The sequence below is a fragment of the Diceros bicornis genome, chromosome 25, assembly GCF_020826845.1.
Source record: "Diceros bicornis minor isolate mBicDic1 chromosome 25, mDicBic1.mat.cur, whole genome shotgun sequence".
Lineage (NCBI taxonomy): Eukaryota > Metazoa > Chordata > Mammalia > Perissodactyla > Rhinocerotidae > Diceros > Diceros bicornis.
Window position 1 is genome coordinate 23,501,828 of NC_080764.1, and position 12,036 is coordinate 23,513,863.

The following is a 12,036-nucleotide window of genomic DNA, read 5'->3' on the forward strand; positions in this document are numbered from 1 at the left end:
CATTCTGCTCCTCAATTTGTCAGCAAAGTAAGCACGGTATTTGCTTTGCCTGCTTCTCAGGGACCTAGTAAAACTCAAATCAGATAAAATGTGCTATTGTGCTGTGTAAATTGTAAAACCCTATAGCAGCCCAACTTGTTATTATAGTGGTGATTAAATCATGTTTGCCCTCATTTGAAATATGACCTTTGAAAGACATCCTCTCACTCTTGCTGTCTCATCCACAAGTGGCTCTGATGATAGCGACTCTGGCTTTTAGGAAATGTATTTGGGAGCCTTTTTAAGTTCCCTAAATCATCTGAATCTACCTAGGATGATGCTGGCTAAATATGGGGTGATCCCACCTCCAGCATTTCATTTCTTAGAGGTGTCTGTATAAGAGAGCTACAAGATGTAAAAGAAATCAATGAAGATAAATGGCACAATATTGGGTCGGACTGACCCAATGCAGGAAGGGAAAAACCAGAATCCAAAAAGCATCCACTTATGAATTGCATCTTCATTAATGACTAAAATCACCATCCTTCTATATAAAGGTCAAGCCAAATCATATGCCAGTAGAATATTATTCATCCTCGTTTCTCTTCTTTTGATGAAATCCTGGCTGAATTTATCCACCAGGACATTGGGAGATTATTTGTTACGGATACTTTCTACATGTAAAAAAAATTTTTCATCTCCTTTTCTAAGCAATTCTCTGAATTTTGTGCCTACATTGCCATTGACAGCAGCAGACCTTATTAAAATGGTGTTTTTCTTTTGTGTTATTCAGGTTTTTTTCTTTCACATACATGAAAATCTCAGTGGATGCCATTCTTTAGCATGTCCTTCTCCCTAGAGCATCTCTAGGCAATCTGAATAAGAATACATAGATGAAATTTTCTCTGGGACAATTTTCCTTAAAAAATAAAATATCCAGAAAGTAGAGTTGGCATTATTGCTTTAAATGTCTTATGGCAGACGGGGACTTGAAATCTAATCTCATCCCTCCTGTTAGGTCACTTGTTATTGACTCACACTGGGTAAAGTTAAAAGCCCCCAATTATCTCTGCCTCTAAATTCATGGAAACCTGTTTAACCACATGATGAATAGTATACCTAATGTATGAATCTGAAGCTAATCACTTCAACTTCCTAATCTTGCCTGTTCTAAATTTGTGGAATTTAACTATGAAAGTACCACAGAGCACATTACTTTATTTCTTCAATAAACATAGTTGAGTGCCTACCGTATGCTGAGTATCATAAGAGGAGATCTGAATATGCAAATGACCTAAAAGAACTTTTAATCAGTTGAAGGAGACTGTGCTCTAAACAGATAATATTTGGAATTTCTTTGATGGAATTCATTGATTAAATGCCCCAGGGATCATCCTCAGACCTCTTCTCAGTCTACATTCACTCTCTATGGAATCACATCCAGTTCCAGAGCTTTACATGCTATCTACATGCTGATTACTCCTAAATTTATATTTCCAGCCCAACTTCCCTAAACAGCAGGTTCATATCCAGCCAGCTACTCTAAATCTCAGTTGAATGTCTAACAAGCATCTTAAACTTAACATGTGTAGCACTAAACTTTGTATTTCAGTTTATGGCAGCTCAGGCTAAAAGACTTGACCCCACCCTTGATTCTTTTCTTTCTCTCTTACCCCTATATCCAATCCATCAGAAAACCTTCTAGGCCAGCAATTCTCAAAGTGTGGTTCAGGACCCTTTGGCAGTCTTGAAGACCCTTTCAAATGTCTGTGAGGTCAAAACTGTTTTCATAATAATACAAAGACATTTTGGCTTTTTCATTCTTATTTGTACATGAGTGCTTGATGGAGTTTTCCATCATTGCACTGTGATATGCAGTGACATCATAGCTCTGGTGGCTAGTGAAATGTGCACTTGTGTATTCTTATGTTTTAAAAGTATCTCAGTTTTAATCTTTAATGTATTAAATATTTACAGATATGACCCTCACAAACAAAAACTCTGTAGTGTTCTCAATAATGTTTAAGGGTGTAAAAGGGTCCTGAGATCAAAAAGTTTAAAAATTGTTCCTCTAGCTTTCCTTTCAAAATATATTTTGAATCAGGATGCTCTTACCATCTCTTCTCTGTCACTCTTGTATAAGCCATTAACATCTCTTGCCTGGATTTTGACTGTTGTGCCCTTATCATCCTTTTGCAAATCTGCAGATAGACTTATATAAGTCAGATCATGTTATTAATCTGCTTAGCTTTCCAATGTCTTCCCATCTCACTCAGTGTAAAGGCACACAACATCCTATATAATTTGACTCTCCCTCTTTAACCTCTTAATCTATCTCCTATCATTCTCTACCAAGCTCATTTTACTCCAGCCATGCCATCTTCCCTGTATTACCTCAGAGAAGCCAAACAGTTCCTGCCTTAGGTTTTTTGTACTTGTCATTGACTTGTCTGGAAGGCCCTTCTCCCAGAGACTTACATGGCTCATTATCTTTCTTCCTTTGGGTCATTATTCAGATGCCCCCTTATAAGAAAGGCCTTCTCTGACTGCTGAATATAAAGTAGCCACCAACCACTTCACTTTCTATCTCCTTTATGCTATTTTTTCTTTACATAATTTTTCATTCCTGAATTAGCATTTGTATGTTGATTTGTTCCGTGTCTTTCTTCCCATGGAAATTGTTTCTTCCATGGAACTTGAATGGATGTTCCATGAGAATGAAACTGTGTTGTATTATGATAATTATTATGAAATGCTCAGTCCCAGCTCCTGGAACAGCACCTGGTACATGGTGCTCAATAAGTATTATTTGAATTAATTAACTGAATATGGTTGGGAAAAGGGCAGTAAGGAGGTACTCAAACTGAGCTTTATATTTGAATAGGAATTAGCTAAATGAAGTGGTAGATGTACAGTCTGGGGAGCAGGATAGGATGAACAAGGCATTTACGGTTCTTTGACTTAATGTTATGCCAAATTAAACGTAGGATATTTTAATAAATCAAGAAGTCCCAACCAGATAGTCCACCCTCTTCCTCTCAATCATAATGTCCTAATCTCTATGGAGTACTCATTCTGAGTAATGTTCTTGGGGAAAAAAATGGTTTCCATGATCAAATATACTGGGAAAATATAGAGTTAAACACTTTTCTTCACTGAAGGATTTTTCATAGTCTTTCCCCACTACCACTTCTGGAAACCTATTAATATTTTTCACAACAAGTGATCCACAAAGCAGAATTTGGAAAACATGATCTACATCATTTGATATGCTTCTTTATAACTGACCCTAGCAATTCCATTCTGTTTGATTTTTCCACTCATTTTACACAAATTCACACTGTTTGTGTGCTTTTGTGTGCAGGGAGCATGCTGACTCAGCAATAAATATGTGTCATTCATTTAATATGTTGCAGAGTGGTATTTATACATTGTCTACTTAATTCTCTGAACAACCATGTGGGGTAATACTGCCATTATGATTTCTATTTTATGTATGAAGAAAAGTAAATAAGTATACTGTATATTGTACCATGTTGAAAAACAAGTTTTAAATCAGCGGTGTTAAATACCTGAAACTGAAAAACAAGTAATTAGAAGGATCTATATTTTTCATTATAATACAGTACTGTTTTAGCATCATTCTATTTTACATTGATTGAATTCAATTCAATAAGTTTGTTTCAAGCCTTATATTAGGCACTATGAGGAATAAAAAAGTTTACATAACTGTTTGGGTTTAGGAGACAAATTAACTATGCTGCTTTCTTTCTCTCCCAGATTCAGAACCAATTGAGAGATGGGGTATAGGAGTTAGATAAATTAAAATCAAATGTCATAATTTTTTGTTATTACTGATAGAACTGATTGGACAATGTGATTCTAGATATGTGGCCAAATGTGTTTGCTCCAACTTTGCCCCTGAGTTAGACACATATCCCAACCCATCAATGGCATAGCTAGACAATCTACAGGGTGATTTGACTACAGAAGAGCAGAAAATGTATACATTATGCTGACATGTTGGCTCCGAAGAGGAGAAACCCAGAAGAGGTAGAGGTGAGCATGCTTAGTTCTTTCCCCAAAGTCATTTTACAGCTGAGTAACTCTAACTCCTTAGGAGAGAAATGAGTGAAGGGTGGGAGTATAGGCCAAGAATGTTACTCTAATGGAATTCTCCTTCTCGTGGAAATATAAGACCACAGAATACAAGTTCAGCTTAATAACAAGATAATAAGATATACTTCATTTGGTCAAGTAGCCTAGAGTGTTTGGATAATAAGACTCACTGCACTTACTTGCCAGACATCATCTTACTTACTCCAAAAATCTGCTCTTCCTTCCTTATATCAATTAATGGTACCACTATCTACTCAGTTTCCCATACCAGAAATTTAAGTTGCCCTAGACTCCTTCCTTTCATTCTTTCCCTAAATCTAATTAGCCACTAAACCATGTCAATTCTATTTCCTAAATATCTCCCAAAGCTTTCCTCTTTTCTCTGTTCCTGTTTCATCTCTGTTCCCACTTAATTCACCTTTTCTTGGTCTGATTATTGAAATAGCTCCCATAATGGCTCTCTTGCTGTCCTTCTCATCTCCTTCTAATTTATCTTCTACATTTCCCCCAGAATAATCTTCAGGTATTATTATTATTATTATTATTTATTTTGAAACAATCAAAAAGTTACAGCAAAGTTAGAAATACAATATAAAGATCTTTTTTTCCTGGAACTATTTGTAAGTTGATGACCTGATGCCCCATCAGCCCCAAATACTTTAGCATGTTACTTTTTTACTTTACAAGTAATTTACTTTACAAGTAAAATACTTTACAAGTATTTTACAAAATACTTGCTTGTTATTTTTTTACAAGCAAGGATATTTATCCATAACCAGAAAACAACCATGAAAATCAGATCATTAACTTTGATATATTACTACCATTTAATCCTAAAACCTCATTCAAATTTCATCACTTGTCCTAAGAATACCTTTTGTGGTAAAAAGATCCAGTCCAGAATCATACATTGTGTCTAGTTGTCGTTTCTCTTTGAATCACCTTTCGTCTGGAACAATTCCTCAGTCATTGTCTGGACCATTAAAACCATGACTCATCTGAAGATAACAGGTCAGTTATTTTATAGAATGTCTCTCAATTTGCGTTTGTCTAATATTTCCTCATAATTAGATTCAGGCTATTCATCTTTGTCTAAAAGATCCAGAAGTGACTCTGCATTTCTTGTGGGTTTTTTTATTGCATCCTACCAGGTGGTGCATGATTTTGATTTGTCTTATTCCTGATGATGTTCGCTTTGATCACTTGATTAAGCTTGTTTCTCCCAGGCTTCTCCACTGTAAAGTTACTCTTTCCCTTCTGTAATTTATAAGCCTTTTGGGGGAAGTACTTTGAAACTATATTAAGATCTTGTTTCTCATAAAGCATTCAATTTTTTCACTTATTTATATGTTTGTTTAGACCCATGTTTTACTATTTTATTCAGTGAGTTATACTCCGTTAGTATCTTTATTTGTTTTGATACTTAAATTATTCCTGATTTTGCCAAAGAGAGCCTTCCTGTGTCCTTTTGATATATCTCTGTCATTCTTTGAGCACTTCCTTGCTTTCTGGAAAAAGATATTTTAGGCATATCTCATGTATACTTTTCCAGTCCCAGATGTGGAATCATCCATTTCTCCAGGAAGCTCTATTTCCTTTTAGTGGAAAATGGTAATTAGATGCCAAGATTTAGGCACTATTATATTTAGTGCTATTGGGATCACTGTTCCAAGGCCCTCTCAGTGGTCAGAGCTAGGGAATATTTATATGATGTACGCACAGTATGTATATGTATGTATGTATGCGAGAATGGGTGTATAAATAGAAGTATATATATGCACTCACATCCGTATTTCCATGTCCATTTCTACATATATTGGAAACCATGAGTTCATAGTGATAATGTGATTTCAGTGTAAACACCACAGAATTTATTTCCATATTTGTAATTTATTCTCTGACAGAAACCTAGCTTACATTATCTTTAATGTATTTAGTTATTTCACCTGGCCCTGACACCCATTTAGGGCCATTCCTATATGTGGACACCCGCCTCACCCCATTTATGCTCTGCCTCCCCATGCCAGCCCACCTTTCTGCGGACGCTATCTTCACCCTGCTCAGGGTATGACATGCACCATGCAGTCTACTCTCCTCCTTCCTTCTGTGTGCTCTGTCTCCCCACATCAGGCTGATTCTTGGTGGATCCTCTCCTTACCCTGACAGTGCTTTGACTCTCTACTCCAGCTGCCTTTCACATGTGGACACCCTCCAAACACTGCCAGGTGTGTGACACCCATGCCAGGCCTCTCCTCTGTGGGGATACCCTCCTCACCTTGCTTGGGTTCAATTCCCCAATGCCAGACTTTTCCCCCCTGGACGGAGAATGATCTTACAGTGTCAACCAGATTATATTATTCACCTTTATAAAATCCTTCCAAGCTTCTTATTACCTTCATGATAACATCCAAACTCCTCAGTATGGCATAAAAGTCCGTTTATGTTCTGGCACTGGACTCCTCCTTATGACCACCATCCTCAATATGCAATCATATTAACCTCTTGCAACTTTCCAAAGGGAATTTGTTTTCTTACGCTCTCTGATAATATCTAGAATGCATTGTCCTCTTTCTCTTCCTGGTTAGCTTCTATTCTTCCTTTAGGATAGGATCCCAGCATCACCTAGCATAACCCTCTCTCACTCCATCTCCAGTGAGATGCCCTTATCCATTCATCCATTTCATTCATATTTGTTGAGTTTGTTCTATATACCAGGCTTCATGCTAGGTAAAGGAAATACAATAGTGAGTAAGATAAAAAGATCTCTGCCCTCAAAGAACTTATATTCCAGAGGAGGTAGATATACAATGACCAAGTAAACAATAAATAATATAATTTCAGATTGTGATAAACCATTCAAAGAGTCAGAGGGAGAATGTTCCAGGGTAAGGATATAGAAATACAAAGGCCCTGATGATGAGAAGAACTTGTAATAGAAGAACAGACAAAAGGCATGTGTATTAGGGGAATATGCTTTGAGATGAGGCTGGAGAAGATGGGAAAGCAAATAGGTCTTTGTAAGAATTGTAGATTTTACTCCAAGTGTGACTAGAGGCCATTGAAGGGCTTTAGCAAGGATGTGACTTGATTTGATTTACATTTTTAAAAGATCACTCTTGCTAGAGAATACCTTTTGGAGAGCAAGTGGAAGCAGGGGAAACAGTGAGGAGGTGTTGTAGTTGTCCAGGAGAGAGGGTGCAATTGCTTGGATCAGGGTGGTGTCGTGGAAGTATAGAGAAGTAGATGGTTTTAAGATACATTTTCAAAGCAGAATCCATAATAGTTACTGTCGAGTTGAATTCAGGGGATATAGGATATGAATGAAACATATCTCAATTGATGGCTTGAGCCGCTGTGAAAATTGTGCTGCCATTTACTGAAGTGGTGAGATATAGGTGAAAATCCAGGGTTTTTTGTGTGCTTGTTTTGTTTTGGTGTTGCTGGCATTGGGGAGCAAGGGTCAAAGGACTGTTTTGGCTACATAAAGTTTGAGATACCTTCTAGATGTCAAGTAGATAGTTAGGTGGAAGGGTTTCTAGGTCTTCCACCATGCTCCTTAAGCATTATGTATGTACTTCCATATTATTTTTATATAAGTATTATGAGTCTATTTATTCATCAAAAAAGATGGGAAAATTTTATGGAAAACATATTAATTGTATTACTATTTATAAAAGCAGAAATTGCAAATGATCTCCCACTAAAGTCTGTGAAATTTCTCTTCTTTGATTCTTGGTGTTCCAAAAAGAACATGGCAATAACTATTTGCTAAGTGGACATAGGGATAACTGATGTAATTTGACAGGACTTCTTAGGAAAGTTGTTTGAGATAGCCAGCCATAAATACTAAACTGAACTGAGTCAAGTACTAAACCATATTGCTATTTTAATTAAGATTATTACTCTCTCTAATGTTTCTTGAATATCAGAAAAACACTCTAAAACTATCTTGCATCTTCCAATGGATTCCATAAGAAATGCAACAAAGATATCAACACAAATGGGTATCTACATAATAATTGCAATTATACTTGAATTAAGATGATCATTAGTTAGTGAAAACATATGAGAGATATGATTATTTTAAATAAGTTAAATTATACAAGCAAACTTTAGGCAATGTACTCTAAGAAAATATTGACAGTGATTAATAATAACTTTAAAAGAGATTTTTTTTTATCTTCTCATCTTTATACTTCCTCTTTCTCCTTTCTGTCAGAACAGTTACAAATGATTAGCTCAGCAGTCATTTCTCTATTAACTAACAAAATGTTTGAAATGATAGAGACACTGGCTGTCAATATTTGAAACTTTATCTTGGAGACACTAGCATTTACTTAACATAAAAGCTGTGAAAGTATTCCCAAAGGAAAAGATAAATAGCCTTGACTACATAAAAATTAAAAGCTACACTGCATCAAAAAATCCCAATTAAAATAGAGCTAGAGATATTTGTAATAAATATAAAAGTCAAACTCTTAGTACTCTAATATGCAAAGCACTTTTATAAGACCATAAAGAAGACTAATACTTCCATGGAAAAAAAAAAAGAAAAGAATATGAATAGATGATTCAAGAAAGAAAGAGATGAATTTCTAATAAACAAAAGAAGAAATGTTTAACACTCCTGCATATCAAAGAAATTCAAAATAAAATTATAATATTTTAGCTTAAGAAAAGTGGTTAAAACTTTTTTTTTAATGAAAATCCTTATGGTAATTGTATGGTAAAGGCATGGTGGTATAGGCATTCTCATAGACCTGTGGTGGAAATGTTTCTATAAATCTTGGTAATGTGAATCAAGAGCCATAAAAAAATATTTATACTATTTTTAGTCTAGCAATTTCTCATTCATACCAATGAAATGCTCAGAAAGAGGAAAAAAACTGTAAAATGTATTCTTTGCAGCGTTATTTTTTTGATTCTCCCTTTTGTTTTTTTATTGTGGTAACATTGGTTTATAACATTATATAAATTTCAGGTGTACATCATTATATTTCAATTTCTGTGTAGATTACATCATGTTCACTACTCAAAGACTAATTACAATCCATCACCACACACATGTGCCTAATCATCCCTTTTGCCCCCCTCCCTCCCCCCTTCCCCTCTGGTAACCACCAGTCCAATCGCTGTCTCTATGTATTGTTTGTTGTTGTTTTTATCTTCTACTTATGAGTGAGATTGTACAGTATTTGACTTTCTCCCTCTGACTTATTTCGCTTAGCATAATACCCTCAAGGTCCATCCATGTTGTCACAAGTGGCCGGATTTCATTGTTTGTTATGGCTGAGTAGTATTCCATTGCATATATGTACCACAGCTTCTTTATCCATTCGTCCCTTGATGGGCACTTAGGTTGCTTCCAAGTCTTGGCTATTGTGAATAACGCTGCAATAAACACAGGAGTGCATGTATCTTTACACATTTGTGTTTTCATGTTCTTTGGATAAATACCCAGCAGTGGAATAGCTGGATCATATGGTAGTTCTATCCTTGATTTTTTGAGGAATCTCCATACTGCTTTCCATAGTGGCTGCACCAGTTTGCACTCCCACCAGCACTGTGTGAGAGTTTCTTTCTCTCCACATCCTCTCCAGCACTTGTTTCCTGTGTTGTTAATTATAGCCATTCTGACGGGCGTGAGGTGATATCTTATTGTAGTTTTGATTTGCATTTCCCTGATAGTTAATGATGTTGAACATCTTTTCATATGCTTGTTGTCCATCTGTATATTTTCTTTGAAGAAATGTCTGTTCAGATCTTTTGCCCATTTTTTAATTGGGTTGTTAGTTTTTTTGTTGTAGAGATGTATGAGTTCTTTGTATAGTTAGAATTTTAACTCCTTATCAGATATATAGTTTGCAAATATCTTCTCCCAATTGTTAGGTTGTGTCTTCGTTTTGTTGATGGTTTCCTTTGCTGTGCAGGAGCTTTTCAGTTTGATGTAGTCCCATTTGTTTATTTTTCCTATTATTTCCCTTGCCCAGGCGGACATGGTGCTTGACAATACGTTGCTAAGACCCATGTCGAAGAGTGTACTGCCTATGTTTTCTTCTAGCAGTTTCATGTTTTCAGGCCTTACATTCAAGTCTTTAATCCATTTTGAGTTAATTTTTGTGTGTGGTGTAAGATAATGGTCTACTTTCATTCCTTTCCACGTGGCTATCCAGTTTTCCCAAGACCGTTTATTGAAGAGACTTTCCTTTCTCCATTGTATGTTCTTGGCTCCCTTGTCAAAAATTAGCTGTCCATAGATGTGTGGGTTTATTTCTTGGCTCTTGATCTGTTCCATTGATCTGTGTGTCTGTTTTTGTGCCAGTACCATGCTGTTTTGGTTACTATAGCTTTGTAGTATATTTTAAAATCAGGGAGTGTGACACCTTCAGCTTTGTTCTTTTTTCTCAGGATTCCATTGGCTATGTGGGGTATTTTGTTGTTCCATATAAATTTTAGGATCCTTTGTTCTATTTCTGTGAAAGATGTTCTTGAGACTTTGATAGGGATTGCATTAAATCTGTAGATTGCTTTAGGAAGTATGGACATCTTAACTATGTTAATTCTTCCAATCCAAGAGCGTGAAATATCTTTCCATTTCTTTGTGTTTCCTTCAATTTCTTTCAGCAATGTTTTATAGTTTTCAGTGTACAGATCTTTCACCTCTTTGGTTAAGTTTATTCCTAGGTATTTTATTCTTTATGTTGCAATTGTAAATGGGATTGTATTCTTAATTTCTCTTACTGCTACTTTGTTGTTAGTGTGTAGAAGCACAACTGATTTTTGTATGTTAATTTTGGATCCTGCAACTTTACCGTATTCATTTATTATTTCTAAAAGTTTTTTGGTGGATTCTTTAGGATTTTCTATATATAAAATCATGTCATCTGCAAATAGTGATGGTTTTACTTCTTCCTTTCCAATTTAGATCCCTTTTATTTCCTTTTCTTGCCTGACAGCTCTGGCTAGGACTTCCAATACTATGTTAAATAGGAGTGGTGACAGTGGGCATCCTTGTCTGGTTCCTGTTCTTAGAGCGATAGCTTTCAGTTTTTAACCATTGAGAATGATATTAGCTGTGGGTTTGTCATATATGGGCTTTAATATGTTGAAGTACTTTCCTTCTATACCCCTTTTATTCAGAGTTTTTATCATAAATAGATGCTGTATCTTGTCACATGCTTTCTCTGCATCTATTGAGATGATCATGTGATTTTTATTCTTCATTTTGTTAATGTGGTGTATCATGTTGATTGATTTGCAGATGTTGAACCATCCCTGCATCCCTGGAATAAATCCCACTTGATCATGGTGTATGATCTTTTTAATGTATTGGGTTTTTTTTCCTTTGAGGAGGATTGGCCCTGTGCTAACATCTATTGCCACTCCTGCTCTTTTTATTTTCTTTTTTTAATTCCCAAAGCCCCGCTGCATAGCTGTATATCATAGTTGTAGAGTTGTAGCTCCTCTATGTGGGATGCTGCCTCAGCATGGCTTGATGGGCGGTGAGTAGGTCTGTGCCCAGGATCAGAAACGGCGAACCCCGGGCCACTGAAGCAGAATGTGCACACTTAACCACTACCCCACTGGGCCAGTCCCTAATGTATCGTTGTATTCTATTTGCTAGTATTTTTTTGAGAATGTTGCATCCATGTTCATCAGTGATACTGGCCTGTAATTTTCTTTTTTTGTGCTGTCCTTGTCTGGTTTTGGTGTCAGGGAATGTTGGCTTCACAGAATGAGTTAGGAAGCTTCCCCCCCTTCACTTTTTTGGAAGAGTTTGAGAAGGATAGGTATTAAGTCTTCTTTGAGTATTTGGTAGAATTCACCAGGGAAGCTGTCTGGTCCTGGACTTTTATTTATTGGGAGGTTTTTGATTACTGTTTTGCTCTCCTTATTGGTGATTGGTCTATTCAAATTCACTGTTTCTTCTTGATTCAG

At 36.1% G+C, this 12,036-nt stretch overlaps 1 protein-coding gene across 2 annotated transcripts in view; it reads left to right on the top strand.

The window, feature by feature from the left end:
- ANKS1B (ankyrin repeat and sterile alpha motif domain containing 1B) overlaps positions 1-12,036 on the top strand; it is a 758,303-nt gene that overhangs the window by 431,370 nt on the left and 314,897 nt on the right. The gene's annotated exons all lie outside the window — the stretch shown is intronic.